The sequence below is a fragment of the Calidris pugnax genome, unplaced genomic scaffold (genome assembly GCF_001431845.1).
Source record: "Calidris pugnax isolate Ruff unplaced genomic scaffold, ASM143184v1 scaffold27, whole genome shotgun sequence".
NCBI classification, from domain to species: Eukaryota; Metazoa; Chordata; class Aves; order Charadriiformes; family Scolopacidae; genus Calidris; species Calidris pugnax.
In genome coordinates this window covers 6,018,360-6,043,532 of record NW_015090893.1, presented here as the reverse complement: position 1 = coordinate 6,043,532, position 25,173 = coordinate 6,018,360, and the positions used below count along the sequence as shown (strand labels likewise).

At 44.7% G+C, this 25,173-nt stretch overlaps 1 long non-coding RNA gene across 2 annotated transcripts in view; it reads left to right on the top strand.

Moving 5' to 3' along the window:
• The window catches only part of LOC106891431, a 49,696-nt gene extending 25,533 nt beyond the window's left edge, over nucleotides 1-24,163 (top strand). For both annotated transcript variants that reach the window (XR_001412688.1, XR_001412687.1), the window contains 5 exons: nucleotides 4,243-4,347; nucleotides 15,050-15,456; nucleotides 19,294-19,529; nucleotides 20,158-20,394; nucleotides 22,468-24,163. This is a non-coding gene — a long non-coding RNA (uncharacterized LOC106891431). The remainder of the gene's footprint in view (nucleotides 1-4,242; nucleotides 4,348-15,049; nucleotides 15,457-19,293; nucleotides 19,530-20,157; nucleotides 20,395-22,467) is intronic.
• The last annotated feature ends 1,010 nt before the right edge of the window (nucleotides 24,164-25,173 follow it).

The window sequence follows — 25,173 nt, the reverse complement described above, 5'->3', positions numbered from 1 at the left end:
GGGTTTAATATTTTTCCTAGAACTTTTTTTTTTTTTTTTTTTTTTTTTTTTTTTTTTTTTTTTATTTTTTCAAAAAAAAAAAAAAAAAAAAAAAAAAAAAAAAAAAGAACAAAAAACCAAACCAGAAAATATTCTACTTTTAAAGCTTTATGAACAAATTTTGGCTTCCTCTGAAACTGGAAATTGTCTCACAGCAACATATGCTAATTCATTAGACGAATTTCATTCATTGAAATGCGAACTAGAGTAATTTCTTCCTACTTTTGAATGTAAATTGCAATTCAGCCTTAACTATGGTGGTATTCCCATTACACAGGGCTGAAGAATGTCTGTAATATTTACTTTATTCTTGCTTTTAACTTAGCAAAATCTTTCCTCAATAAGCGTCATCTCATCCCACAGAAGCCTTTTGTGCTGTTCCTCACGTTGCAGTTTTGCCTGTCTGGGTAACAGCACCGGCTGGGCTGTAAGTCTCCTGGACACCTGGGGGGACCAGAAAGGACATATTGTGACTTGCAGTTCCCTTCTTGTTTCATTCCTGGTGGGAACTGGGTCTATCCAACCTCCAGCAGTCTAACACCCACAGAGCAGGGACCTGCTGAGGCATAGCCAATATCTGGCATATTTTCACTTTGATTTAAATGAGCAATTAGTTAGTTAATAAATAGAGGAATTTGCTTCTATTTCGATTTGCAATTTGAATTAATGATTCTTCTGGCAAAAATAAACTACCCCAATAATAACATCTTTATAACTGCAAGGCTTCTCTTTGGACTCCTTATGAAAATGCTGCATAACGTCCATCAGTACTGAGCTCATACTGAGCATCATAAGCATTGAAAGAAAGAAGAGGAATTGTGAGAGGGGGAGGGAAAGGAGAGGGAATGAAGTAATGAAGCTTGCTTCCCCCCATATATTGGATTGTTTCTTAAAAATTGTGTTGATAACTTTTTTCTGCTCACAATAATCTTGCCTGTGTATTTATGTGTGTTATTGTCTCTGCATGAGGCTAATGACTGCCTGAAATCACTCACTGAAAACAATTGTTTGGACATCCCTCCATGTACTTTAAAAGGTGATAAAGTGTAAGGTTTTCATTATTGTTCAGCTCACATCTGGAGCTGACTCCAGTCCGTGTCTGGCACTCCAAGTCAATAGTCTCACTCTATATTCCACCTGCATCTTTTCCTTTCCTGAGCTTATTCTGTCTGACTTGATGCTGCCGGGTGGAGTAGTCACAGGAAGAATTGTGTGCAGGAGAGAGTGCTCCAGTTTGTGGTAGGAAGCTGGTGTGAGGAATTAAAACTCCTGTTGTGACAGAGATGGCAACAAAAGTGGAAAACTTCCCCGTGCAGAAGGAAAAACATCTTTGTGATAACGGAGACGTTCAGAGGTGATACACGGGTATTGAGCTATGGCTTTCACACTAATTTCCAAAGTGCTGTTAATGTCAGGCTAGGTCAGGTCTTGAAGCTTCCTTGCCAAAGGCTGCCTGGTGATGTTGCTTCCCACCGCTGCAGCTGGCTGAGGGGTATGTATGTTCCCACATACATTTTAGCATAATGGACATATAAAGTGCAGCGAGGAGCAAACAAATCCTCTTTAATGCTCTTGCCTCCCATTCCAAAATCCTGAGGGTTTTGTGTGCTGATTGCACATAAGAAGGAAAACCAACTCAAGCTTCCCCCTGGCAGGGGCCACCAGAGCTGTACTGTCTGTCAGGCAGCGGGAGCTGCCCCTTAAACAACAAAAGTTCCCCACAAACTGCCTCACCCATCTCTGAAGGGCTGTCGTTGCCCAGTCTTTAGATGCTTGGGGTAAGCAAATATCTCAAGAGAAGTCTGGTATAGGTACCAGCCTAAAATTGCTTGTGGTAAAAAGTTCTGATTTGTGGATGTCACTGTCTTAACAGATCATACCCTCTCAGGAGTTTAAGAATAAACCTGGTGTACACTGGTGTGACTGGTTATGGGGTGAGGGAAGGAGCAAAGACTGGCACAGAATACAAAGAAGCTGTGTTTGAAGGCAAAGTATTTTAACAGCCTTAATCTTCACCTTTCAGTATTTAAGTCACAGTGCAGCTTCCTGCCATTATTAGAGCAATTAAAATGCAATTACTTTTTCATCTTTATTTCAGTTGTTGAATAATTAAAGCCACTTTACATCAAGGCTGATCCATAGAGGAAGGCATTTTGCATGTGAAAAGCTGCAAAGGGTGGAAGACTTTGGGGTATCAGCAGTCAGCAGTGAGCAACTGAGATTGGTAATGCTACAGTAAGCTGCCTCCTTTGCACAGCTCTACAGGATCATGGAAGGAGGCCAATTGCTGGATTTCTGTACTTTATCTTGATTAAACGGCTGTTTCAATTTGGTATTCACTCCTTTCATATTTGTAATCACTTTAAGATTTTCATTTTATAGTATTCACTTATTTAACTGCTTGTTTCCTGCCAAGTCTAAAAAAAGAAAGGCTTTTCCCTCCCTTCTCCTTTCCAAGCTGCAATAAAGGCAAGAGTTTACACAAAATTACTTCTATATTTAAAGTCTCCTGATGTAAATCTCTGATGGCTTTAAATAGTCAGGGCTGGTGGAGATTGCACGTAAGTATTGGAGTGAACGATCCTGGGCTGCTGGGGGAGGCTGGCAACTGCTGCAAGTGTGTGGGCAGGCTGATGGGTGTCCCTGGGCGTGGGGAGGGGACCCATAGCACCTGTGCAGGCACCTGTGCGGCACCACCCCATCCCCTGACCTCCAGAAGATTTTGGAGATTGCTGTGATTCCTTTCAGGTGTGTGCTGCCTGCCTGTGAAAGGGGACACGCTCCCCCAAAGGCTCCTGCTGTGCTGCAGGGTTGGGAACGGGAGAGCCAAAGCCGCCGGAGGCTCTGTGTTGTGGGCACTTCTCCAGAGATGCAGGGAGAGTTTTCCTCTCCTTGCGGGGCTCCAGTGGTTGCCAGACTGCCAGCAGCAGAAAAACAACTCCCTTTTGGTTCCTTATCACGCAAATTGAATATCATCCGCCTTGTATTTTACCCAAGGTAATGGGAAAAGAGCAGTCTAAATGTGCTGGAAAGGATGAAACCTTCTTAGGTTTTAATTCTATTATTAGAGACTAAGGAAATAAACATATTCTCATGCATTTGCTGGACTAGTTAGCATTATCGCACTCACTTTTTTATTGATGTTGAGGCATGTAGTTTAGAGAAAGTGAGCAGCAGGAAAGTTAGAAATCATCTGAGGGGAGCTGCTTTGGAGAGAATTAAAAGTACTGAGCAAATTTCTGTGGTATTGCCTGTTGGCCAACAGGTTCTGCCTGGTCAGTCCTTGGTATAAACCTGACCCAGGGACCAGGACTGTGTAACTGCAGGGACTGTGTTTTCTAGATTTTCCTGACCATTGAAAGTCTCATTTTCTTTCTAAATAAATAAATATATTCAGAAGATGTTACAAAGAGCAGTGAGTGGCAGGACTGTAGCTTGTGTCTCCTGCTTCTTACTTTTCTTAAGTTATAGTGAAAAGGATGATGAAATGAGGGACAGATACAGCAAGAGGAAATCTAAAATCTGTAGTTAGAGTAGTTTGGCTAAAAATGCTGGAGTCCAAAGGCTCCTTACAATGTGTGGGTTTTTCACATTCAAAAAACAGTAGTGCATTTGTGGCCTTGATGGTGTCTGAGATCTGAAAAACCCTCCCTATCCTTTCTATGGATTTTCTTTAGCCTTCTAAATCTCAGTGATATGAATCAATCATATCTGAGCACTTCTGTAAAAGTCTCACGTACTTCCTACTATGAGTTTCACCCATCATTCCCTTTTTCAATCAATAGAACAAAAGCCAACTTCAATCTTCATTCATAATTGGTATAAAAAACAACTTTGAGGTTTGAAAAGAAAGTTTTGATCATTTCTCCTTAACCCAATGCCTTCCCATGCCCCCTTCAATATATCTGTTTTCTGCCCAGGTTGGTAATAAGAGGGGCCTGGCAAGACAGTATGAGTTCTCATGGGGTTTCTGACACCACTGGAAGCAGCACCAGCCTTGCCTTTCATTGCAACTGAAAACATCATCAGGACATGTGTGGTCAGAAACCAGAGAGTTACAGAGATGGAAGTGTTGAATGACCTAGCAAAAGCTGGAGCAGTCATCTGAGCTGGCTCTCCAGAGGCACTGTCACCTCTTGGACAGAGGAGATGTAGTCTTTTCAGCTCTGTTTCATACCACTCTGCTCTCTTCTGACTTTCCAGTTGTACAGAGCGGCACAAGGCTTCGTTATGTCAGACACCAGGGAATACCTAACCTGAACTCTATATGGACCACCCGCTCAGAAAGTTTCATGGACATCACCAGTGGTAAGATCAATATTTAAAGGGTGTGTGGGATTTCAGGGGTGTTTGGATTTGGGGGATGGAGTCAGGATTTTCACAGCTTTTTCTGGCACAGCGAGCATCAAAAAGCATGGGCACCAGGTCAGAGTGATCTCAGGGTCATTCATAACCGTTAATGAATTGCCCAACCTTTCTGCATAGTGGAGGTTTGGCTTTGCTGTGATTTTTGAGGTGAGGAGGAAAGTTAAAGGATAAAGATAAAGGAAAACATGGAGATTTGTGTTGGGTTTGTTTTTGAGTGATCAGACCCAATCTCATACCCCAGGAGCCAGCATCTCTGTAGCCCTGCATGCTCAGAAGGGGGTGGGCACAGAAAGGGAGGTGGGATGAGTAAGGACAGTATGTCACTGCTGCAGGAACGCCAGGACCTCCAGGTGAAAATTAGAGCAAAGCTTGGATTTTTATGCTTGTTAAAATTAAGGCTAGCTCACTCCTTTGCTTGCCTTTACTAGACCCCCTGGCCAATGTGCAGTATAGCTACACAAATTACCATCGTCACCTACAACCCCGTATTTTATCCACTGCCTGGTCTTACAGTGAAGCGAGCCTGCTTAGTTTTACAGTGAAACTATAATTCTGTCCTCTATATCACAATCACTGCAGGGCACGAGGCTCCTGGAGGTGACAGAGCCGGGGATAACATTTCTTACCAAACTGCCTGGCCTGGCCTGGCTGTGCTGCAACGAGAATCAGCAACCACAGGAGGAGGGTGGAAAATTACCTGCCAAGTCATTTGGTTTCCGTACGAGTGGTCCCCTCCCAGTTCACTCCACTGCAGAAGTTTTCTCTAAACACGTATTCCTGCAGCCTGCAGCCAATTCCACTTGCTTTCCCTCCTGCAATTTCTCCTGTCCTTGAATTTGATCGAACCCAGCTGTAACTGGTATTCAGGGCTTGGAGGATATCGTTTCACGAGCTCTGCTCCGAAAAATGAAAAGAGTTGACCCATTGCTCTCCTCACCGTTCACCCCCAGCCCCAAACATGCAGCAAGGCCTGGGCTTGACTTGGGGAGTTGCTGAAATTTTATTATCTTAGGCAATTTTTCTCTGCAGATTGATTTCTGTGAAACACCTCAGGGTATTTGCTAACATAAACATTGCTCCAGTGGCACAGGCTGTTTGTTTACATCGATAGGAGGAAAAGAGCCCTTATTACTGAAATTTTGCCTCATTCCCTCAAGCTTCTCCCTGGGACCCAGCACGTAGGCAATATTGATACCTGTTTTTTTAATTTAGGGCCAATTTTCTATATAGATGGATGTGACGATGCATAAATAATACACCACTTTGCTGCACGGATTGTTTATTCCAGACCTCATTGGCATGCACAGCGCGCAGGCAAACCCAAAGCTGCTCTGGATGAGTATTGTCAGATAACTTGCCAGGTTGTTCCCTAGAGAAAATCATCGGCACACAGAGCTGGAGTTTGTAAAGTCCTTTTATTTCATCCTTTCAATGCACTCTGTGCTGGTACAGCAAAGTTCAGGCTGAATCAGCACTGCCATTAAAATTCCTTATTTTCAGGAATTTATAAGTTGCCTGTGAAAAGGAAGAGATCAGGACACGATGTGCGAGAGCGGAGCTCCCGGGATGGAGTCTTTCGCACTAAATTTTAAAAAGCAGACAAAACCAGAATGAGAAATACCCTTTGCATAAGGCAAACCGCCGTGCTGGGTGCTGTCAGGCTGCAGCCCCGGGCACTGGGGGGATCACTCAGAGCGTTTGTCCCTCTGTGCAGGCCTGTGCAGGGCCTGTGTCCCTCTGTGTCCCGCCTGCCTGTGCCCCATTGCCCCCCCTGCCCCCAGAGGGCTTCTGGGCTCCAAGAGGACACAAACGCCTGGACACACAGCTTGTTTGCTGTGGAGCTTATCATGGTACATGATATATTCTACTTAAATAGATTATGAAAGGCCCAATTCTCCTATTAATTGTGAAATTTTCAAGAACTTCATTATGAGCAGGCCTTAAATGTGCAGTTTAGTGCCTTAATCACTTGATATGCCATATGCCATTCCCCAAATCTAATACTGTGAGCAAAACCCACTCCTAAGTGCTTTATGATGAACTCAATTTACAACTGATACCAAATAATATTCAGTTTTTTCTTACTGTCTTACTGCTGGAAGTATCTATTTTTTTTTCTATGGAAGTACGTTATTAAAGCTGCTGAAATGCTGAGTGAAAGGGGCTGGATTTAGACATGTTGGATACTGAACTCTGACCTGCTCTTAGTCTGAGGGCAGTCTTGGTGTTTTCTGAAAAAACAGGGAATGGCGACCAACCCCTCTGTCTCTGCCCAGCTTGCAGAATACTAGTTTGCATAATGACAGCATATTAAATTTACATTAGGTTTATAGTTTATAGCAGTGTCTCACTGGCTACATAATGCATGGAAGCAGTCTCGGCATCCAGATGCTGGAATGGCCCATGATTTTGGAAGCTAATGTAAGTGTAAAGGATTTTCCTCAGCTGACTGCATGCTGTTTGGTGTTAGTTGTTTCAGATTAGCAAGAGCCTACCTCTTCTCCCAGCATCTAGAGATGGCAAGGGAACACACTTCTGACTGGATTAATTTTTTTTTTTTCGATGTTTATTATTAAATTTTGTAAGATGCAAGCAGAGAAATACAGACCTGAGAAGCTTAGTCAAAGCAAGCCTATTACCCAGAGGAAATTACAGCAGTCTTGCATGTATTAGTGGGGGAAAAAAAGGAAAACAAAAGATATTTTGTTAAATGAGACTTGTTTGGGTTGTCTGCTGGAATTGTTTTTTTTTGGTTAGTAAGTAATTGTCAAGCTAAGCTGCAATAACAATATAAGCATGTTAATAAGATAACGAATGCTGATGGATAGCTGATGTAAATTTAGATGAATGAGCCGACTGGCCTGTTAAGAGCAAGGTGTCCTAGTTAATGGGCAGGAAAGGCTTGGAGAAATGAATATGTAAAGTATATTGAGTGAGGCATAAGAGCCAAGTTAAATGCAATAAATGTTTTAGACCTACTTTCTCCTGCATGGTGGCCATCAACAGGGTGCAGTCCTGTGCCACCAGCCTCAGGTGAGGAGACTGCACATTTGAAGATGACTGACAGAGTTACAGTGTTCACTTCTGCATTGTGACTGGAGGCACCTGATCTGATTTTAGTAGCAAAAATGTGCTAACTCACACGGCTTGTTTTCTGATGCATATGCATGAGGAGGGCTTGGAGGGACTAGCCAATGGGGAGAATGGGAGTATTGGCTGCTTTTTATTTTATTTTATTTTATTTTATTTTATTTTATTTTATTTTATACCCACAAATCCTATGTCTAAGTTAGGCTCTTAGGTTCCCTCCACAGTCAGCAGAAACAGATAAGCTGCCTCTATGGGCAACTATTCTAGTTGCTCCTGCCTTTCCTCATCCTCCTTGTCTCAGAGCCCCTAACCAGATTAGCGAGTGGAAATTAAATCATTCCCCAGAGCTGGCCAGGTTTTCCTACCCACCCCAAATTTCTCTGGCAGGCAACTGAAGCCCTTGCAGGAACAAAGGGAGAGGCTCGTTGGAGAGTTACCACGTCAAATGGGGTACCGTCTGTCACACACAGCTGCAAACAAACGAACAAGTAATTCTAATCTAGGATAGACCAACCTGGCAGATCAACAGCTTTGCTCCTGCCCATGGCAAAATGCTCACCTTCCTTGCTGCGTGCTGAAAAGTCATGTTGTCTCTACTTTTACCATTTTAAGCAAGCTTCCCTCTTCAAAAAAATGCCTAAATCCCAGCTGGGCTGATATGGTGATCTCATCAGGATAGGGACACAAATCAAACATTAATGCTGGAAATAGAGAAGTCTTTCCCTGGAGAGACTGACTCTCACAGCCAGTGTCACAGCTGCTCTTATGCCAGCAGCACTGCGGGGCCCCAAAACTCCCCCAGGCACGGGGACACCTGATGCAAACAGTGCAGAGCCCCGAGGGGACTTGGTAAGCAGAGCTCAGGAGGCTGACAGTGGGAATAAATGTATTTTTGGTGCAATAGGTGCACTCCCTCGGCTCTATGTCAGTCCCACAGCAGCAAGACAGATACTTGGAGTGGTGCTGAGAGGGCAGTGGGGCTGAGCACACCTCCTGCCTTACCATGGACCATCCTTCTTCAGCTACCAGGGGCAATCACTTACTTTCTCCAGGCTGACTTTACTCAAGGAGAGCTGCTCGCTGTGAAGCTAGTTGTCTCCTATTAACAGCTTGGGGCTAACCCCATGATTTCTGGCTGTCCCCCATTGCGACAGCCCCCACTGGCAGTGTCCCATGCCCTGGTCAGGATGGTGCAGAGCCCCAGCCTGGCCTGTGGTGCCATGTTGGTTCAGGGGGCGGAGGGCTCCGAGGAGCAGCAGGAACTTGACTAGAATATGAATTCCAAAAGTATTATCTATTGTTTCAGAATTATTAAATCTGGGGGGAAAAAAAATTAAATTAAGGGTTGGAAGATGTCCATTTGGTTGAGCACTGCAGAAGGGTGGCAGCTGAGGGACCAGGGGTCCCTCCTTTCCTCAATCACTTTGGATGCAATGTCCCCATCACAAACATGGGTATTTTTCATGAGATTGTGTATATTGGACAGCATGTGCAGAGGGTGCAAATATGGGACCAAGCATGCCTGGACCCACGCCTTCTGCCAGCTCCTTCTGCCCTGACTCCTTCTCCGAGCAGTGGCTGGGAACCCAGCAGGGCTGAAGGGTTTGGCCAGAGGAGTCACCAGCCCCTTGGTGGCCACAGCTGCCTGACAACCCAAGCTGTGGGGCTGAGCAGAGTCGTGATGGGTCGCTTCTCACAGCCCAGGCACAGGGACCGGCTGGATGAGGCTGATCCCCCAGCAAGGGAGATGAGCAGGAGGACGGTGTGATTATGCTCCAAAATGGCTTTGGGCAAGATGCCTCACATGAGGTGGGGGGGCTTGAAAAATTGCTTGAGATGTGCAGCCAACCCTGGCATGTCTCTTAAATGAGAACCATCTTCTTCACTGGGATAATCTATCATACTTGAAATATTCTGAAAGGCTGTATCTTTCCCCCTAACCACCTTTATCATTTTAATTTAAAAGCTTTTTAGAATTATCACCCAAATAAATGATAAGTAGTAACAGGGTAAACTGCTCTGAGCTCTCCATTAGTGCAAACAATACAAAGTGACTGTGCTCTATTTACAGAAAATTAATGAACGTAAAAAAGATGAACTGCACGTCATTCTAGTGATCGTAAGTTGTTTTTCATGCAAGGAGGCTTGCAGCTTTATACATTAAATTCTGGGACAAAAGAAATGTCTCCACAATATTAATAGTTGTAATATATGATTGTATGTGAAGGGAATAGAAATAACATTTATTTTATTTAATGAAGACTAATGAAGTTGTTCTGATCTTTCCATTACAGTTTCAACAAGTTTTTCTAATCAAGAAGATCCTGTTTTTTGAAAGCTAATTTTTCATTTTAAACTTCTGAAATGCCAGCAGAACAGTGAAATGTAAAGGCAGTGTTGTAGGATGTCAGAACATTTCCAATTCTAATGGGAAATGGATGCATTTAAGGGATTTGGGGTTGGTTTTTTTTTATTAAAAGAAAAAAATAATCAGGCTTTTACTGAAAAGGTTTTTTTTCTGTCATGGTGCTTTATCTATAGACAAACACAGCAGATACTCTTCAGTGGGTTTATCCATGGCTGGATGGGAAAAGTGGATGTCTTTCCTGAATCTGATCAGGGCAGGATACCATGCAGTTTAAAATAAAGGACATAGTGTTGAGGGATGGAGAGAGGGAAAGAGGTAATTACTGAAACCAGCTCCTCTAGGGGACCAGAGTCAGAGAAAAGTGCCCTCAGCTCTCTAAGCCTGGTTACAAATACTGGAAAACAAATAGGACCAGACTTTTTTTGGGGGGAGGGTATTTATGTTCAGCTTCCTAAAGGAGCCTGGCAATAGGAACCCACCCGTCTTTGGCTGATGCAGAGGGTGGGATGGATCAGACCAAGCATATGCATGGCTGGTATGGGGCGAGAAGGGCACTGGTGGTCTCTGTGGTGGTGTGAGCACCTGGACTAGCTCATGGGCAGGACAGAGTGCCTAGGGCAGAAGAGGGGAAGCTCCTTAAGTGGGGAAACAATTTAAACCTCTCTCTCATCTACTTCCTGGGCAAATGAGGTAGCAACAGAAACATGGAGAAAGGGAGAGAAGACAGCTGTGCCCTTCCATGGCCGACTGCAGCTACGCTCCTCTAAACCCTGGGGGAATGGCCAGGGGGTACTTAGTGCTGATGGGGGTCTCTGTCTAGACGGAGCTGCCCTGTATCCCCCTGTCAGCTGCTGGGTTTCAGACCACGTGTTGCACCGTTGCTTCTAGAAGAAAAAAAAATGCAGAGTGGTTGCACAGAATTTTGTTGTCTTAATTTCTGTCATATATATCTTATGCTGTGTTGGTGCTGCTACATAAATCTGCTGTCTAACAACTTCTCAGAGCATTAATAGGGTTGTTGAGCCTTCAACATTTTTCACACCTGACAGTTTCTTAGAATGCATCAATTATTTTCCTACCTGTGTTCACAGTTTTGTTGTCGTTTGGAAAAAGGGAAAAAAAAAAGAAAGAACAGAAAGGATTGATTTTATTTTTTATTTAAACAGAAGGGCTGAAATCTTTCATAGCCTTTATATAAGCACAAATGTGATAACTACCACAGCTGATGGTGAAATCTGAACTGGTGGACTGCCATTTTCAGGCCAGCAGGTGTGAAGCTGAAGAAGCAGGACAAGAAAGTCATACTGAAAATAAGATGAAAAAAGTCACTACCTGTTAGTGCCATTTCTAGCTGCATTGATGCACTGAAGCACATGTAAACACCCACAGAAAATGTTTCTGTCCTCTAACATTTCATTGCTGCACACTGGGGAAAATTTCCCGGTATCATTTCTCTTGGGTCTGAGAAACAACTGGCTTCTCCCATTCCTCCTTTCTTTCCATAGCAATTCGGTTTTATTTTGCCACCTGCCTTGTGCCCCAGGCCCACCCCTGCTTCAGTTTCTCTTCGTTCTCTTTCTCTCCCCATTAGACACCATCTCTCCTCCACCTTAATGCTGGAATGATGCCCTGGTGGTGGCAGGTTGGTGAGACCTTCATGGCACCTTCTGCTGTCTCTTGTGCTTCTGGAACAGCACAATGGCAGGCAGGTTCTTGTTATACTCATGAGCCCTGGTGTCATACTAGCCATTTGTTTTTGGTTTTGTTTTTATTTTTTTTTAAAAAAGAGACAAAATGGCTTTTATCCCCATGTACATTCCCTCAGCAGTGTCACCCACACATTTACTTGACTTCTTTTTTGCCCTTACGCGCATAAAATAGAAAGCTGACAATTTTAATAAGTATAGGCTTTTCTGGCTAATTGAGATTAACATAGACAGTTAAAGTATTAGCACAGGAGCTGAACCTTGGTGCCTTTCAGGAATTGCTCATCTATTTGCTGGGTCAGGTTCTGATTAGTTATTTTAACACTTAAATATTTGCAGTGCAATGTCATGGGATAGACCTACTTATGCAGCCCTGCCCTTCACAGTGTGCACAGGGAGAACACCCCTCCCCAGTGTGTATACACACACACACACGTGTGCACACATGTACACACACACATATTGTACACACACACATACGATTTATGTGCTTTGCCATACTCTTTGGTGTTAGCCAAAAACCTTGGGCACCACACATCCTTGTGTGGTGAGGAAGCAGTATGGCCCAGCAGCCACCCCCGTTGGTCCCTGCGTGGGTGACTCAAGATGCTGCTGCCCCTGCCGCCCTCCGGGTGAAATGGAGCAATAGAATGACTCCAGAAGAACTAGACATCACATTAAATTTGTAGTGGTTGCAACCACCAGTAACCACTGGGTTGGTGACCTTGAGCAAGTCACCTTCGCCCATGTCTCTGCCATCCCCAGAAACACAACGTGATTTCTGGAAGATGTGCCCCGCTGGCTGTGAAGCCTTTAAGGAGCAGAGGAGGAATTTCTTAGGGGATTTTTTTGTTACTTTCGTGCTTTTCCTGTGATGGTGGCCTGACTGTTCTCATGCACCAGTCACCGCTGGCTCTGGTGCGTGGCAGGCCCTGGGGAGGAGGGCAGGGATGGGCAGTGAGGTGACCCCTCGGCTGTACCCCGAACCCCGCTCCCTGACGGTGCCTGTTTCTCCTTGCTGGACGCTTCCAGCAGAGACCCAGCCCCATGGGAGCTCTGAGCTTTGTCTGGAGAAATGACAGCCAGAGGTGGCTGGGTGCTGCTCACCCGGCTGGGCTCGGCGCTGCCGGAGGTAAATCTAGAAGGGGATGTAACCCACCAAACCCTGCGGCCCCACTGTATCTCCCAAAAGGTGGCTCTGTCCACAGCCACCCTCCCCCTTCTCCTCCTTCCTTGCTCCCTCTCCGTTTTGGGAGTGTAGAGGTCTCTGCTGGCTCTTCCCGTTACAATTTATAAATAAAACGGATCCGCGTTGCAGTGGAAGCAATTCAAGGCACGGCAGAAGCCGTCAGGAGCAGGATTTGGCACCCGGGGGAGCGGGGACCCATCTGTGGCTCCCGCCAGCGTGGCTGCTCCCCCGAGCTCGGCACACGCTGGGGCTGTGGGCACAGAGAGGGAGGAGCAGGAGAGGGGGGGAAAAATAACACCCAGGGAAATTATTTACGTGACTTTGATTTCTGCACAAATCTTCCCCTAAAAAGGGCACAGCTGTCACTCCATTTGTCAACATCAGCAAGTAATTATGTAAAGGAAAACATCATTGTACTTTTGACTTTGATGGTTGTCGTATCAGCCAGAGACCGATAGATGGACCACTTGGATTACGGGAGGTAAGGGCATGGTGTGAGTGCACAAAGCTGGAAGGCTCCTCTGGCTTCAGCTAAGCTTGTTATTTTTTTTCCCTAATAATAGAGTGAGAATTGAGAAAGAGAGAGAAAATTAGCAGGAGAAAAAGCAGCTCCTCTTTGTTGAATAGACAGTTTAATTTATTCCTGAGCACAATGTACCTGAAGAATGATAAGAAACAACTTTGATATCATGCTAAATAAATAAAAAAGAGGTTACATAACCTAATTTTCTCTGGGTCTTACAGCAGTTTCTATTTTATCAGCTTTCATTTAACCGGAGCAAAATTAATAAGACAAGAAAAGTAGGGCTACCTGGAATACTATGAGATTTCTTAAAAAGAAAAAGAAAGTGTCTGTTAGCTAATTATTTTGTGTGCAGGTCTCTGTGTGGCAATTCAGGAGGGCTGACCTCTAGGTGAAGCTGACGCTGGGCAAGTGGCACAGATGGCTGGGTCCCCAGGTGACTCCATGTGCAGGTCCTTGACCCAGCGGTGGGGCTGGTTGAGGTGTTTGGGCTTGGGATGTGGCCACCCGCATTGTGGAGGTGGGGGGACCAGAGGAGGAGGAACGTCCACCTGAGCCTCAGCTGTGTTGAGTGGAAGCTCAGTGCTCCCAAGCATTGCAACTGCCCCTGAGATTTCAGAGGCAGTTGATTAAAACAGATTAAAGTTATTTACTCCACGTAAGAGCACAAGCAGCACTTTAGATAATAATTTCCTCCCATTCTCCTCTCTCTTTCCTCAGGAACAAGAACTAGAAAAGAAAGCAAAAGATGAAATAAACCTTTTTTTTTTTTTTAAATATATATTTCCAAATTTTGGTTCTTCTTGATTTAGAGATGAACCAATGCTACAATTGCAACAAGAGGGGATGGTGACAGCCATGAGTGTCCCTTCCCCACAGTGTCTGATGTTCATGTGCAGAAACACGGGGCCCATCGGTCTGCCACCAGCTGAAGGCTGATGGCTTTAGCCTTTTTGGCTTTGAGTATGTTTTAAAATCAATCCATAAGGAATAGAGGATATGAGGGTTTAGATGTAAAATTCTCCATTAAAAAAAAAGCAGTGGTAGGTAATTTTATTATTTTTTTTTTGTCTCCGGTTGCAAAGGGTGGGAGTGGGGGTGCATATAGAAAAGGAAAAGCACCCCCACCTGTGAAGAGGCTCCTCTGCAGCAGTTCTAGTTTTGAGGAGTGAGACTAACATGAACCTGGAGGAGGGTGTTGCTGTGGCTGGTGAGGTGAGGGGGAATTGCCTTCCTGCAGAATCCCAGCCTGCAGAGCTGCCCCAGGTTGTGCTGCAGCAACGTCTTCTGGACTCCACGTTTCTGAGGCTTTAACTGCCACCCCAAAAGGGGGAAGGTCCCCTCCTTCAGCCGAGGGGCCTGTCCAGCTGCCAAGCACACAGCCTGTCCTGCTTTTCCACCCTTGGGCTGGGCTTAAAGGCTCGTGGTAATGAGCAGAGCTCAGGAGAGCCCGGGAGCTGGCTTACCCCCTCCTGACGGCGATGCCCCTCTGCCAGCCGCTGGTCCCGGGGCATAAATAACTCGTGTAACGGTCTGACACGGAACTAAGCCTCTTGCTTGACAAGCGTTGTAACTGTGCTGCTGGAAGTGAACTTGTATATGCAAATTGTACATCAGTAAACAGTGACAAATGTGGCCCGATTCCTCGGGCATTTACATTGGTATCTTTTGTGTGGTGGAAACACAGAATGGGACTGGGAAAATAAATGGGCCACTGTTAAGGTTTATTTTGCTAGGACTTATTTTTTTTTTTTTTTTTACAAAAGGAAGAAACTCCCTGGTTGTGCAGCGCATTGAGAGACACGAGCCACGAAGCAGCAATGGGGGCTTTTGGGCTGATTCCTGCAGAGCATCCTGCTTTCCATCACTCAAATAATGATAGAACTCGGGTCCACCTGGTTCATTCTGTGGGTCAGTTCCCTCCCTGGCCCCTGGTGCCAATCTCATGCCTGTCCCATGGGGCCGAGTGATGTACAGGGGGGGTCACAGGCAGAGGTTTGCTCCTGCAAGGGCACCTCTAGCCCAGAACACAGCGGGGAGGGCGACTGGAACAGGCCGGGGGCAGCCTCACGTCAGAGCTGTGCCACCAGACACTGAGCCATGGACTCACCTTCACAGAACCAACGGGCTTCCCACCATAACGAGGATAATGCAGGAAGACAGCAGGCTGCAGGTAGGCTTTGCACTAGATCGTGATACAGAAATGTATTGCAGATGGTATTTGCTTAAAAGACAAGTAAATTTTTATTTGTGTGTCTGCTTGGAGAAAACCTAATTAAAAGCTAAGAAGAGTGTTTTCCTCTTCACTTAAAATATTACAATTAGAGGCAACATCTGTGTTGCACAATTTATTATTTGTATAGGCAATGCTGTAAAATATACTTTCCCAACATTATAAACTGGTGTACAAAAAAACTGCAACAAACTAATTAAACAACATTAAAATGCTAATCTAAATTGGAGCAAGAGAACTCAATATAATTTCTTGTATTTAAAGTGTGTTTTCTTATTCCATTACAGAACCCCAGGGGAACTGCACTCTGGGGTGAGCTGGGGGGGATTTTTTTCCCCATATATGAAGTCTGTTAATTACTGAGTTGAACTCAGTATTGGGATGTTAGAATTGGAGAAATGTCCCGTGGATTGTCCTTGAATCAACAAAGTTTGAGTCAAACAAGACTTCAGGGGTCACAATCCCTGTCCTGTGTGGTGCAGGGAACAGCTTAATCTTTGCACCTTCAGGTACATGACGAGGCCAGTTTTTCATTCCCAGAAGTTACCTAACGCAGAACACGATGGGAGTCCTCTCTGCAAGGACAAAAAGAATTGCTCGCTGCCATGCAAGTGTCCAGCTGTATTCAGCTTTCTTTTGCACTGCTGTAGCATTCAGTCCCTCTCTCCCTCTCCCCTTATCTGCCACCTCAGCCAATTCCTTAAATAGTCCCCTCCCCGTCCATCCATCCTGCTGTTAAACCCTGGTGGGAGTTGTGTGCTCTGGGTGGTGCAGTGCTTGCAGAAGACCTTTAGTCCTGTGCCTCCAAGTGCACGGGCAGGAAGGTGGAGAGACGGGGGCGCCAGCTCATCCTCTGGTGTGTGGCAGGAGGTGGACCCGTCCGTGGAGTGACTCACACCCTCAGGAGACTGATTAAGGAGAGGAATACCTCTGTGTGGGTTATAAATAGCCTAAGGAATATGTAGCCCATTTCAAGGCAAAGTCAAGGGATGACCTTGATTGTCGTCATGGCAGCTTAAATCAGCCTGTGTGCCTTTGCCCAGGGGTGGATCAGACAGGAACACGTGCAAGAGCAGGGATAGCTGTGAGGAGAAACTCCTTCTCTGGGGACTCTCCTCTGCTGCTGTGTTACCTGACTGCAGCTCCAGCCCGGCATCAGTAACTCCGGGTGGAAACGCAGAGACAGTGGCTGTTAGCAGCTTCCAGGCAGGACCCTTCACACCACGTACGTTTAATCTTAGGTGATGGATTTAGCCGGGGTACAAGGGAGTAGCTTTTCCCACCACGGCAGCCAAGTTTGTCAGGGACTGTGGACTGGTGCCTACAAGGACAGCCCTGCCATTAGCGAGCAGAAGCGGGGACAGACCAATAGCAGGTCTTTTTTGGAAAGGCTCATTAACCCCCCCACCACTGTTAGTCCAGAGATATTCAACAGGGGTTTGTCTCGCCTCTGTGCTTTTAACCTCAGCTGTGGGCTGCTCCTTCAGCTCTGAGAGTTGATTGCGTTCCCAATTCTACTTAAGCTGGCAGAGTATCTCCATACAGCCCATTACAGCTGCCAGTCATCTAAATTGCATAATTTGCATTGATTTGATTAATACAAAGAGTTTTTATCCATTTAGAACAGAAACTGATTTTCTGTTGCCGTTGCACACACACCGCCTGGAGATGAAGGTACTTTGGGCTTTGCCCTCCCAACATCTCTGTTCCCACTGCTCGGATGGTGCACATCAGCTCAGGGAGGCACCTCACCGTGCAGTCAGCGAGGTACATCTCAGGGTGTTCCTGCTCGTTTCCCACCCACCACCAATCATTTTCATAATGCTGCATTTTCTCTCCACACTTGCCACTTGTCTTCTATCAATGAGACGAACTACACCTGCCTGGTGCTATGACACACCCACGAAAGAACATATTAAACTGAAGCTCATCACCTCATCAGCCTATGGGTTACAAAGTGTTTACACAACAAATCAAACTCTTTTCCTCCAAAATGAAGCCATTTGTCTCCTAAATGGGAACTTCCCTATGATGAAGAAATCCGAACCTCATTGTGGTCACAGCTTCAACACTGCTTTCCTCCAGTAGCTATGGAGAAATGTAATGATGAAAAAGTAGAAAAGTGTATTTTATTGTGTCAGTGAAAGGTGGGATGAAGTGAGAAAGGGAAAGCTTACTTAAAAAAAAAGAGGCAGAAATAGTTTCTATTACAGATGGGAGGTGGAATCGAAAACTCTAGAAAGCTAGATCAAGTGCCGCACAGATAGATTCCCTCAGTGATTAATTAGTTTGTCAGAAAAAAAATATCAAATAAACTGTGTTTTTCACTGTTTCTTTTGCTGGATCCCATGTTATGCTCTTGGCAATCCCAAGGGGAGCCCTCTGCTGCCGTCTGTCGCAAACCACTTTGTTCTGGTGCTCTCTGCTCAGTCCCAGGCTGCCCCCACCTACAGAGAGCACAAGAAGATGACAGAAAAACCTCAACACCTGTGGGGACCAGTTATCATTGGGGGGGGATTATGACTTTACCTTTTATTACACTCTTGTTTTGAGGCAACAAGCCTTTGGCAGCTCAGTTCTTTGCACTGCAATCTGCATTGCTTGGTGACTCTAGGACAAAATGAGCTGCTCGTTCTCTCTCATGAAGAATACCCCGTGTCTGGAAGGGAGTTGAGGACAGAACGGGGAGGGAGAAGGCATCATGATGAGCATGCATTGCCTTTCTGATCTGGTTTGGTTTCATCCTAGCCTGTGGAGTAGGAAAAATTCTGACTGCCTGAGGCAATGACAGTTAGATAGTTTTTAATTACCATCAGTCGTTATATATGTTTGTCGTATAGCCAGTGTAAGAGAAAAATCACTTAAAATATTTGTTTTGTGAAGCTATGGGAAACTTGCAGCATGAACAGATGTGTATACATTGGTGTCAGAACTTTTGGCATATGATATATGTTCTTACAGAAAAAAAAAAGTCATATTTAACCACTGTGGTAGTAAGAGTGCTTTTATCTTGCACTGGACACGCCCTGGACTCTGCCACCTTACCCCACCTGGCAGGCCTGGCACACACCATGGTGCCCTGCAAACCTGCAGCTCCATGTGGTGTCTCTGAGCTGCTCACTGCTCAGCTGCGGGAAGAAAGATTGATGAAGGTAGAAATGAAACTTATATCATACTCAAGGAATAATCAGTTTTCTCAATTAAGCTTGTTGAGTGAATCTGGGAGTGAAATCTGCTACCCTGCCAGTCTGGTCCCACCAGCCCTTCCTGGGCAGTCTGGTGGGTTTACAGATGGGCACAAAGCCCTGTTGTCTCCCCTGCAGTGGGCCTGGGCATGAGGAGTTGGTGAGTATTTCTGTGATTCCTCAAGCTACTGCTGGAGGTACCTTGCTCTGTCCTGCCATGAGCTTGGGCTCGCTCTCTCAACCGTGTTTAACACAGCCCATGCTGACCTTCTGGGGCACATCAGGGTACCATGTCCCACCAACTATGCTATAGAACTCAGCACATTGTTCTTCTGCTGAGGACTCAGCTCCTCACTCTGTCCTTTCTGTTTCTTCCTCCTTCTTCTCCTGGTCCTAAGGCTTCCTGGGGCTGTGGAGAGCGGGGCATGGGTGTGATGTCCTCATCCCTGTGTGAGCAGGATGAGCCCAGTGCCACGAACATCTAAATGCTGGAGCAGAAATCCCTACATTTGAAATTTATTTCAGGCTGCTGAAAGAGGACTAGCTGTGCCAATGATGTTTAAGAAAACTTCTGTTTGTCCTGGGTCAGCAGGTACCAAAGGCAACCACCTGCTCCTGCCCATCCACTGGACTTGACTGCCTGCCATGCTTTTTGGTCATCCACCTGCCAGCAGTTTTCTTGAAGGCTGAAGAAACCAGAGTCCTCCCAGAAGCAGAAGAAAGCCTCACCATACTATTTTCTGTGGTTCATCCTGTGTCCTTGATGGCCAGACTTTCTGGCTGCTGCCTTTGTCCAGGAAATTGGGAGCCTTTTCCTCATACACTTGGGTGAGAAGGAAAAAAAAGTGTGTGACTGTGACCTGTGTTTGTTGACGTGTAGAAAACAAGCTGGTTGCTGCCAAAACAGTCCGTGACACCTGCCCTGGCTCTTAGGTGTAGGAATAAGATATCCACGAGGATCGAGAAATTAAATCTAACAGAAATAAGGCTCTGACACTTGTCTGGCTTTCGGTGTGTAAGTAGACAGTGGGCTGCCCTGCCTGGCTAATCTTCCCCCGTCTCTATTGACTAACCCAGACCATGCCAGGGAAGGGAGCATGTGGGAATTGTTTGTGCCTCCATCAAACTGGGGATAGGCTTGTGGGGAAAAAGAGAAAAAAAATTAAAAAAAGCAGCAAAGGTATCATTTGTGCCCACACAGGGCAGAAGTGAGGAGTCCCGTGGAGCCCGGGGTGCTGTCCTGCCTCGGAGCAGCCAGGGACCCAACCTGCCCCTTCTCAGCTTCAACGCAGGCTGAGCCTAAGGGTCACAGGAGACAGGAGGAAAGCAGAAAGGAAAGGTTTTGGGGTAGAGCCATTAACGAATTCCTGTAAAATATTTTTTCCACTCTCGTTGTTATTAAAGCATTTTCTTTTTTTTTTTTTTTAAAAACACTCAAAAGATTCTTCTTTTCCAGGCTCAGACTTGATTTAAAGCACTGCTAGGCTTCTTAGATCTATTTTGTCTTAGCCTGTTCAGACAAGCCTGCAGGCAGATCCCATTAGCACCTCCTCTTCCCCCCACCTTGGAGAAGTCCCTTTGCGTGACCCGGAGGGCGATGAGCAGCTGGAAGTGTAAACTCAGAGACAAGCAGCGCCTGCCGCGGTGAGCACACGTGCAGCCACCAACTAATTCACCCACTGAGGCTGTGCAGGTAAAGAAAAAATATCCCAAATAGCCGGACAATGTAATGTAATACGTACCCCTTCATCTCTTTTTCTAGAATATTTGCAACTTCTGTTTCCCTTACTTTTAGCAAATGGACCAATGCATTACACTTCTGATAATTCTTAGGAAAGTTCCCGGTCTAAATTTTTTTCTTCTGTGAAAGCTTTCAATAATTCAAATCCAACCTAGAAAATCACCGCAAGGGACATTTTGTCTTCTGAGCTGTGCAGCGGAGAGCCTAGACCCTGCCTCTCTGATGCTGGACTACTCAAGACTTCCCCTTACAAATTACTAGGCTAATTTAGCTTTTATCAATTCTGCTTTTTACTAAGTTTAATTCATAGACCAAAGAGACTGGGGCTGGTTGATATGATCCTCACCACAGCTGATCCCTCAGCCCAAGTTTTGCTGACCATCACGCCTGTCAATTTTGACCAAGCTTTTCCATATGCAGAGAATTATCTGCTCCATCCAGTCAGCTCTGGCAGCAGTAATTAATGGGAAGTTACTGGATTTCAATGCTACAGGCCACCGTGGTGCTCCATGCCTTGATATTCAGGTGGGCTGGCAGAGCAGGGGAGGTTATGAACTTACCAATGAATAGGGAATTGTACATACTAGGAGGTATTAAATAGTATGGGGAGAACATAACAGATTAATGTTTATTCTCTGTTAAAATAAGTACCTGGAAAAACACGGAACTTATTGAAAATAATATACATAGATACATGCACGCATACATGTACATAAATCTTATAGGTTTGCATGTGTGTTTCAAAGCAGGGATATGGGAAATACACGTTTGCTTCCCGGGGTTACAGTATTTCATGATTACTCAGTTTAAATCCTCCCACTACATAACCACCACGATGAAAATTAATTTTTGGTTCCTTTCCTCCTGTACAGTGTTAATTTTTTAATGTCAAATGTAATGCTTTTGACACGTATAAAAAGTATTAATTTGTAAATTAGTTTATTTATAGGCTTTTCTATAGAGTTCGGCACCATCAAGTCTGAATGCCCTTCCAAAGTTGCTAGGTGACACTGTCATACCTCACTCTGACGAACAAATGAGAGCTCGTAATGTTGATGCAGTGACTTCAACCAAACATTTGCAAATCATTGTAGGTTTATTATGAACTGCAAGCAAGCTTAAATTATACTTTTCACCAGCTATGATTTAATTCATAACTAAACTAGTTCATAAAGTCAATGCAAATCTTCCCATGTTGTTTTCATGGAAATCAGAGCAAATTCATCGCATGTACAACAATATTCATAGACTGATCCAGAAATAAACATTTTCACAACTTCTAACCTGACATGCAGTTATTGAACATGTAGCTAATTCCCTGTTTTCCTGCCTGCACTGAAATGGAGCACAGAAAAGTGCATCATCTTTGTAACACCCCTTCCCATTCAGGAAGACTAGTTAAAAAAACACCTGTACAGTGGAGCCAAGATCCTGCACACAAATCAGAAACATACGTGGGTACATACCTGCTTATGAACCCCGGACAGAGGATTCAATTATGACAATATGGATCCTTAATCAGAGCAAGCATATTTTTTTTCCAGCCCCTTCCCAATAGCTGGAACCATAATAGCTAATATTAGAGCTTTATGGCAGGTAAAAGGATGAAAAGAGCAAACACCCTTTTATTTTTACCTTCTTTTTTTTTTTTTTCTTCAAAACAAACATTTCCTGATTTCTTTCCTCCCTGTTTTGAAATAGTAACGATGCCACATTGACTCAGAGTGTTCACAAGGTGTTTCCACTTCCATGGAACTGGCGAGAAGCTGTTTCTAACAATTTCTCTGCAGGCAGGAACCTATGGAGCTGGGAAATGTCTCTCAGTGGGGGTCGTCTGCAGCAAAATTGTGAGCTTGAAAAGGGGCTGTCGATGGGCTTTCAAGGCTTTGGCCTGGCTCTCTCTAGCAATATTTTTGTGATCCAAATTGGCATTGATTCGAGATGTGTTCCTGTGCAGGGTAAACAATAGCTTAAAGCAGCTGCTAATTAGCTCGGCTCTGTTCTGTTCTTGCTTTTCATGTCTAGATACCTCCTTCAGAAATAAGAAGCAGAAGGAAAACATCCAAGCAGAAGAATCAGAAGGCAAAGAAATGGATGGGGATTGCAAGTGAAAAATTAATGAGGAGAGACCTCATTTCACAAAGCTTACATAAAGCCGGGCTGCATCTGTGCACGGAACGGTGACCCAGAAAGAGAAATCTGTAAAAATTTAGAGCAAGGTGCAAAACTCGGTAGCCTCTTGCCCTCTGAGAAGCACCTACATTCACAAACAAGGCTCCCTTGTTTACAGCCACTGCGAGCTCATCTTTGAAATTTCCAACTCATTCACACTCCCCTCCAGCAGGTCCCGGCTCGGGGAGCAGCAGGGAGGTCTCAGAGCTCCTAGAGAAGGTCACCACTGATGGCAAGTCCAGAGAAACCATGATGTGGGATCAGCATGGCTCATCTCACATTTATTTGGGAATATCAAACCTCCGTATGCAGCCATTTTTTTTCTATCCATCCATATATACGTATAAATGTTACATATATATATATGTATATATATATAAATAAAAGCATTTAGCTTCTGGCCAAGATTAAACCTTTTGTAACACCATTGCTGTCCATCCGGCTGCCTGACAAGACTTCCTTTTCTGGAAACCTTGGGATTGTTCCCGGTGTAGGCAAGCAGGTAAAAATCCGTGTTTGTGGGTGCAGCAGAAGTCTGCAGGAAGTCATTCTTCCTGAAAAAGAATATTTATATATATATATAAATGGCACCTGGATAGTACTTAAAGGATGGGGAATATTTCTCATTATTTTACAGTTCAAACCCTCAATTAATGGGCATCTCCTTTCATAGCTGATCCCAGAAGAAAAAGGCTTTTAGTACCTTGTGTGACAGGGCTAAGATTCTCACCCCAAAGGCTCACTGCTTAATACCTGAAAAGAGAACTCTTCAGTTTGCCGGGAGGAGAGAGGAGCATCCGCAGGAGTGCCAAAGCAGCACGATAGTTTGAATTACACCCCTTGCTCAGTCGCCTGTTGCCCAGAGAGGAAACTCCGAGGAGAATGATTTAAAATGAAAACTTTTGTCTTCTATATTAAGAACATCTCAGATAATACTGAACAGCTCACTCTGCTGTTAATGGGTCTCCAGGTATTAACAGAGTACTTCTGTCTCCTACTAATTTCTCCTGCCAAGCTTTGCCTTACAGTTTGAATAAAGGGCTCAAGGCATCATGCATCTGCTATAGAATTGCATGCATAAGTAGCATCATTCATTAGCAGACAGTCCAATTCGATTGTTTCCAAACCAGAAAGGACAGTTGTCAGCCGCCTCCCAGAATGGATTCAAAGGCTATAATCAAGAAGTCTTCTCCAAGAAGTTGTTCAAAGCTGGAGCTTATCACTCTTCAAAAGACTGTGAAGACAATAAACTACTCAATTTACTCTAATGAACAGGTGCAATCTCAGTATTTAGTGTCTCATTAATATTGACTGGCAAGACTTAAAGGAATTTGAATGCCATGGATGTCAGCTGCTACACTGGCAAGGCATGAAACAGTGATGATAAATATTTGTACTTCCACAAGAGGCTAATTCCAGTTTATTTTCCAAGGTGTTAACTATTGAAATAAATGAAGTTTAAAACTTGCACGTGGTGAATCTGTTCAGATTTCCCTTTGAAACAATCACTGTTAGTTCTCATAAGGTTGCAAGGAGCCACCGTACAATAGGAGGGATTTCTCCTGATGAATCTGATCTGGGTTCTCTCTACATTTGGCACCAGCATTTTCTGCCCTCTTCCGACTCCCTCACTTCTGCCAGCATCCCAGCCATTGACGACTTAAAGCACGCTTATTCTCATATAACTTGTGCCAGGTAGGGCAAAGGATTATTATTTCCACTTACATATTGGGAGGGCAACCACAGAAGGACTGCTCCTCACCTCCTGGAAGGTATTTAGCTCTGTCAGCATCACACAGCAGCACCTGCGAGTGATGAACCCCAAAGCAGCAGGTTTACTTTTCGATGCGAGGGGTGCCCAGCGCCTGGGGGATGTCAGTGGGCAAGGCAGCCTCACGCTGCTTGTTTTAGGGTATTTACGTGTTTTGTTTTTATTTAAGAATGTTTTTGCAGACGGAGAGACTATTAAACCATCTGTTGCACAGTGAGGTCTAGAAAAATACACACACCCCAAAGTCTGTTTTCTTTCTGTCTTAGCAGCACATTATCCATTTTGCTACTGGCACCTGCATCTTTCTGACCCTGGGACCTCTGTGCTGAGGGAAGAGCATCCCCAGGGGCTGGCTCAGGAAAGCCTGGGTAGCCAGCATGTGGCTTCTTAACCTCAAGATACTAATTTAAAAATGCCCTTGAGTCAGCTCCAAGTCAGGTAACAAAACAAAATGCCCAGAGAGGGAGGGATGTTCAGTAAATAACAGGACCTGGAAGACCTTACTGTTGGTGACAGGCAGACAGATTCAATACATAGAGCTTAAGTCCTACTGAAAGTTATTAAAAACCAGTTATGTACAGTTTCTTTTTCAGAAATACAACCAAATTGTTCACTTTCCTCTTCCCAAATATCTGATTATTTAGCAGAGCTGAACTATTAGTGGCTAAAAAAAGAAAGAAGCATACACAAGCTAATAACAGTATTTTTACAATGAATTCTCGGTTTTGCCTTTTGTGAGCTGAAACAATCTTTTTGATGCTGACAGACAACTGATTAGAGACAAACAG